The sequence below is a fragment of the Rattus norvegicus genome, chromosome 16, assembly GCF_036323735.1.
Source record: "Rattus norvegicus strain BN/NHsdMcwi chromosome 16, GRCr8, whole genome shotgun sequence".
Classification (NCBI taxonomy): Eukaryota; Metazoa; Chordata; class Mammalia; order Rodentia; family Muridae; genus Rattus; species Rattus norvegicus.
Window position 1 is genome coordinate 53,856,165 of NC_086034.1, and position 6,274 is coordinate 53,862,438.

The following is a 6,274-nucleotide window of genomic DNA, read 5'->3' on the forward strand; positions in this document are numbered from 1 at the left end:
GCAACATACTTTTGGTTATCTGTAAGAGGTCACTAAAAATAAAAACATAATCATAGTTTAAAAAAAAAACCAACCAATATAGGAAAATGAAACTACTACTGAATATACACAGGGGGGGAAAGGGAGGAAGCACAGAGGTGAAAAAAAATCTATAAACTAAGAAAATGAAAAAGTGTAATGAACACTGTGTGAAGGAGAAGACAAATCAAACCACAAGACATTGACACACACAGTAAAAATCAAGTTTGAAATGAAGTAAAAGAAACAGAGAATCACAAACATCAAAACATTTAACACAGAACATGTGCAATCCACTTCTCTCTGCATTGTTAAAACTTAGTAACTGCCAGTTACATACGAGGCAGGGCAGGGAGGGCAGAGGGCAGGTGGTGGAACCTGTGGACTCTCGTCTACCTCATGGGTTCTCAGTCTTTGTTGAACCTATGTCTACCAGATGTTTTCTACTGTCTTTACCCTGACAGTTTTTCCTCTTTGCATACCAGGGGCATCTGCTGGACACAACTGGCTTTGCAATCTGTAGTTTGGACAAATTCTCTCATCAGCCTAAGACCTCCCCTCCGACCCGAGATGGCATCACCCTAATGTGGCTGAGATAAGTCAGTGTATATCTATTCTGCTAGTACTGTGTTTGTCGTTCATTTGTTTGAGGAACTCAATGACCCAATGCCTAAGAAAATAATGGGGAAGTTCCTCTACTCCTGTATGGATGTCTCAGTTTCCTTTTGTGTTGCTGATGGAAAACTTAACTCTGACTGAAATCAACGTGAAGGAGGCTTCCGCTTTCAGACCACAATGCATCAAGGATGGGAGTCAGAGCAGAAGCTGAAGGTAGGAACCTGGAGGCGAGAACTGAAGCAGAGACCACAGAGAAGTGTTCTTTCCTGGATCACATTCAGCTACTGTTCTTATACTGCCCAGGAACGGTATTGGTCACAGGGCCATGGGCCTGAATACATGATCCAAATCGGATGGGATGAGACATAGATAAAGTCATAAGAAGGACAGTTGCTTGCTGCTGAAGGATGAGTAGGAAGTAATGAAGCAGTATCTCAGGAATACCACTGAACAGAGGGAATGGGGAGGCTCTCAGAGAGCTAAGACAGCAGGCGAGTAACCTACTAACGTGATGATGAAACAGAGAACGTGTTGACCATTGAAGCAGAAAGGAGGTTTGATTAACGGAAATGACTTTTCAGTTGAAAAACATGTCAGGAATTGATAATTTACTGAACATTGGAAATAATAGTAAACCTGCCAAACCTGAGAACTTGAACTCAATTCTAGGAACTACGCGGTGGAAGAACAGAGCCAAGTCCTACAAGTTGTCCTCTGATCTCCACACCTGCACCAAGGCAGTTGTGCGCAGGAGCACGTGCACGCACGCACGCGCACACACACACACACACACACACACACACACACATGCACTTCACAGATTAGTTAATTAGCTAATTAGTCAAAATACCACTGTACTGTACATGGCGCTTGGTTTTTAAGAATACGTGTAATAGCCCCTTCTCCCGTGCATCAAAAGTATTATGCAATCTTCTCCTGTACAGTGGAAGCTACACGCTGCAATTCATTCCTGAAGAACAATTAATATATGGCAAAGGCAACAGGATGTCACTTCTGGGATCAGCATAAAAAGTGCATTATGGTGATCTACTGTTCATGTCACAAGAGTGCTAGCAGCTGTCTAGAGGATTGCCGAGTTAGTTCCCTGGCACAAAGAATTAAAGAACCAGAAGAGACAGAAGAGGAAACCAGGGGGCAATAGAATGTTATGCCTTTGGAATAGATGATTCTCAACCTGTGGGTGGAGACCCACTTTAAGGGAGGTTGCATATCAGATATCCTGCATATCAGATATTTACACTGCAATTCATAACGGTAGCAAAATTACAGTTATGAAGTAGCAACAAAATAATTCTCTGGTTGGAGGTTATCACCACATGAAGAACTGTATTAAAGGGTCGCTGTGTTGGGGAGGTTGAGAGCCACTGGAATCAGACCCTGGGTTAGATGTATGATAGGGCCCTTGATACTTCTCTTTCCTGCTTTCATTCTATGTAGATACCCCCAGGCCTTCCTGTACCTTCTCCTATCAATGATTTCTAGGGAAAGGAAGCAGCCATGTCAGAAATCCACCTTGGCTTGCCTGGTCTACCTGTGTTCCTCTAACTCTCCTTCACAGAGTACCAGGACTACAGGTAAAAGCCAATGTTCTACTACTGAGCTGCCATCAGCCCCGAATGGGCTATGGCAAATGTTCTCAGCACATAGAGAGAGAGAGACAGAGAAAGAAAAGTGATGGGGGTGGGGTGGGGTGTGGATTTTAAGAGTTAACCTACCACACTGTGGAGCAGAACAAATCCTAAACCTGAGACAATTCAATAGCTGATGCATTGACAATGCATCCAGGGCTACAATGTCCTCATACGCCACTTACTTCTGCCTCTGTCTCTGTCTGTCTCTTTTTCTCTCTTGACATGCACACGTGCGTGCACACACACACACACACACACACACACACAGAGAGAGAGAGAGAGAGAGAGAGAGAGAGAGAGAGAGAGAGAATAAAGTGCTCCAAAAGCAGAACAAATGACAGGTGATGATTTATGTGGCCAACACGATAGGATCTAGGGTCACCTTGGACACAAATCTTTGCATATGTCTGTAACAGATTTTTTTTAACATTAGGTTAATTAAGGTGGGAAATTCTACCTCAAATGTAAGCAGCATGGCCATAAACTAGGGTCTCAGACTGCAGAAAGGAAAGGAAAGGAAGGGAGGGAGGGAGGGAGGGAGAAAGGAAGGAAGGGAGGAAGGAAGGAAGGAAGGAAGGGAGGAGGAAGTTGAGCATGAATGCTCCTCATTTGCCCCTTGACTGTGGTCACGAGGTTCAACGTAGTTGGTCAGCTTCCCATCCCCCTGCCCCGTCTCCCCTGTGGAGAAGGAATGCATCCCCTTGAAGGTAGTGAGCCAAACAAGCCTTTCCTCCTTTAAATGAAGGAGAACAAATGGCGCCAAGGCAATAAGCGATGGATACTTAATTACTTATTAAAATAAATAAAACAATTTTATTTATTAAATGAATACATTATACATTTACACAGTTACTATAACACACATGTGCACATATTATAAATTAGATATTTGAAGCTTGGACACACATCTGAGGGGGAACACGTGCATTCGCTTTTCTATGCCTGAACATCCTAACTCAATGTGCTTGTTTCCAGATCCACCCATTTGTCCACAAATTTCTTAATTTTACTTTTATACGTGGATACAAATTGCATCGTGTAACGTAGCATGTGTTCATTATGCAGACACTATTGATGGATGCCTACCGGTTCCATTTCCTTGCCGCCGTATTGATCGCAGTCACGAACACCAATGAGCAGGTGTCTGTGGTAGAGTATAGATTTCTTCAGTTAAATGCCTAGCAGTGGAGACCAGGCACATGCAGCTCTATTTCTAGTGTTTTGAAGAATCTCCACACTGTGCTACACCACATTGCACTCCCACCACCAGTAAACGGGGGTTTCTCTCCCCCTCCCCAACTCGCATCCTAACCAGCATTTGTCATTATTTGATTCCTGACTGGGTTGAGATGGATTTGCGCAGAAGTCTTCATTTTCACGTCCCATGACTAATGTTTAGCACTTCCTAAAGTGCTGTCAGCCACTCACGCCTCCTCTTGGTTTTCATTGGGCTGTTTATCTTCTTTGAGTTCCGTTCTTTGGTTTGTTTGAGAGATTTATTTCTGTATACTAGAGAATACAATTCTCTGTTGACTGTACAGCTGGGAAGATTTTCTGCCATTCTACAGGCTGCGCCTACACTCTCTTAACTGTTTCCTTTGCTGTACGGTAGCATTTTAGTTTCATGTGATCCTATTTGTCAACGAACTTCAGGCCTTATCAATGAGTAAGCTGAGTCCTATTTAGAAAGTCCTTCTCTGTACCTCTCAACTGTAATGCACCCCCTACCTTCTTTTCTAGGCATTTCAGAGGTTCAGTTTTTATGGTGAGATTGTTGGGGTGTGTGTGTGTGTGTGTGTGTGTGAGAGAGAGAGAGAGAGAGAGAGAGAGAGAGAGAGACAGAGAGAGACAGAGAGAGACAGAGAGAGACAGAGACAGAGAGACAGAGAGACAGAGAGAGACAGAGACAGAGAGACAGAGAGAGACAGAGACAGAGACAGGGAGTCACACATTGAACACAGGACTCACAGAATCACAGATTCAGCAAGACTAGCTGACCAGTGAGCTCCAGAGAACCCCCTGCCACGATGTCCATATCTACCCAGTACTAGATGAGTAAAAGCCTCATTCCTTTGAAAGTCATTACATCCCTTCTGCTTAGAGTCTAGGCTCAGACATGGCTCTTGAAATCTTCCTTGGTTTCTATGGTGCCTTATCTTCATATTGGTAACAGAATTGCAACTTTAATAATATTAATCTTTTGCTCCATTTCTATCATGTGATTATATTGTGAATACCAGAAAGGAAATACAATGGGTCTTGTTGCTTCTGACCCTTTAACATCAACCTTAGAGTAGTTATGTTGTCATGTTTCTTATTATTTTTATCAACTTACAATTTTAAACCCAATAAAGTTCTATGTTCATGTTTTAAAGTCAAATAAAAACATTATGAGATTCATATTAAATTATATAAAATGACTAAACACATCTCTCTCTGAGGACACTTGATTATGAAGGTATATGTGTATATGTGCACATGTGGTGTGCACATGTGTGTGCAGGTGCATGTAGAGGTCAGAGGTCAGTGTCACAGTTCTTCTTTAACCAGTCTCAATGTACTTGACACAAAATTTCTCACTGAACCTAGAACTTTATGTTCTGGAGATTGATAGATAGATGATAGATAGATGGATGGATGGAAGGATGCATGGATGGATGGATAGATGGATGGATGGAAGGATGGATGGATGGATGGATAGATGGATGGACAGGTGAGCAGTGAGAAAGACAGAGAGACGGGCAGTCAGGCAGGCGGGCAAGTATCTCCAGAAGTGTCTGGGATCTATCTATCTTCTATTTTAATCCTGAGGTGGAAGGTACAAGCCTCCATGCCCAGTTTTTTCCTGTGGGTGCTAAGAATCCTGTCTCGTGCCTTCAGACATGCACAGCCAGCCCCTTACACATTAAACCTATCCCAGTCTTCTCAAAAGATATTTCAAATACTCTGAACTAATGCATCAACTAAAGAGGCTTTCCAATGATGAAATTTTCTCTCCATAACTCAGACTACAGATATTTTGCATGTTGTTAGTTTAAAATGAACACACCTTCAATATGTTTATCATCAATAATTCTTAGAGAGAAAATGTTTTCCTTGCCTCATGTTCTTATTATCACCATCACCTATTTATATATGTAAACATTCATGCTTTTAAAATTCTTTCACTATCTGAAAAGGCTAGGCTGAGAAAATTAGTCTTAATAGAGAAAAGCCCTGACATGCACAGCAGCAGCAGCTCAGTGTGGCTTCTCTGTAACCTTAGCAACCACTGATAATGCTCCCAACATACTTTTATGACCTTATAGTTTCCATAAACAGAGATGAAGTAGGGTAAATGCATCTGAAGTGGTGAAAATGTATTTATTTTCAAGGTGTTGGGAAGAAAATTCCTAACTGAATAATGTGGCCTCCAAAAGCTTCTGAAGAGGCCTTCTCTTTTGTGTGAGCCATTATGGTTCCTGCATATTGATTTCATAGATGCTCACCTTAGAAGAAAATGGTGCCTTTAAGAAAGTTATGTATCTTTTTCTTTCTTTCTTGTAGTTGGCTTATTGAAAAAGCACTGGATCAAGAGCAAGAGTGACTGGGATTCAATTCTGTGGGAACATTGACTGCAAAATGTCAAGAGGAGTGACTGTTCACCTTCATCTGTACAGTCCACGGTGTTGATTCAGATAATGTGTGAGAGAGCATTCTGCAATGGAGAAGTGTTAAAATGGAAGAAGTGTTACCTCTTCTTTCAAAACTTTTATCACGTGTGTGTGTGCGTGCGTGCGTGCGTGCGTGTGTGTGTGTGTGTGTGTGTGTGTGTGTGTGTGTGCTGGACTAAAAGTGTTGAAGCATTTAAATTTCCTATTCCCAAAAACATTTGTTTAAGAACAAAAGTTTGAATAAACTTACAGTGATATTCCGTTTTTAAAAAAGAGGCCATTATTTTAGTTGGTCATCCCATCTCTTAGTACGTCCAAAGACTTGGAGTTTGA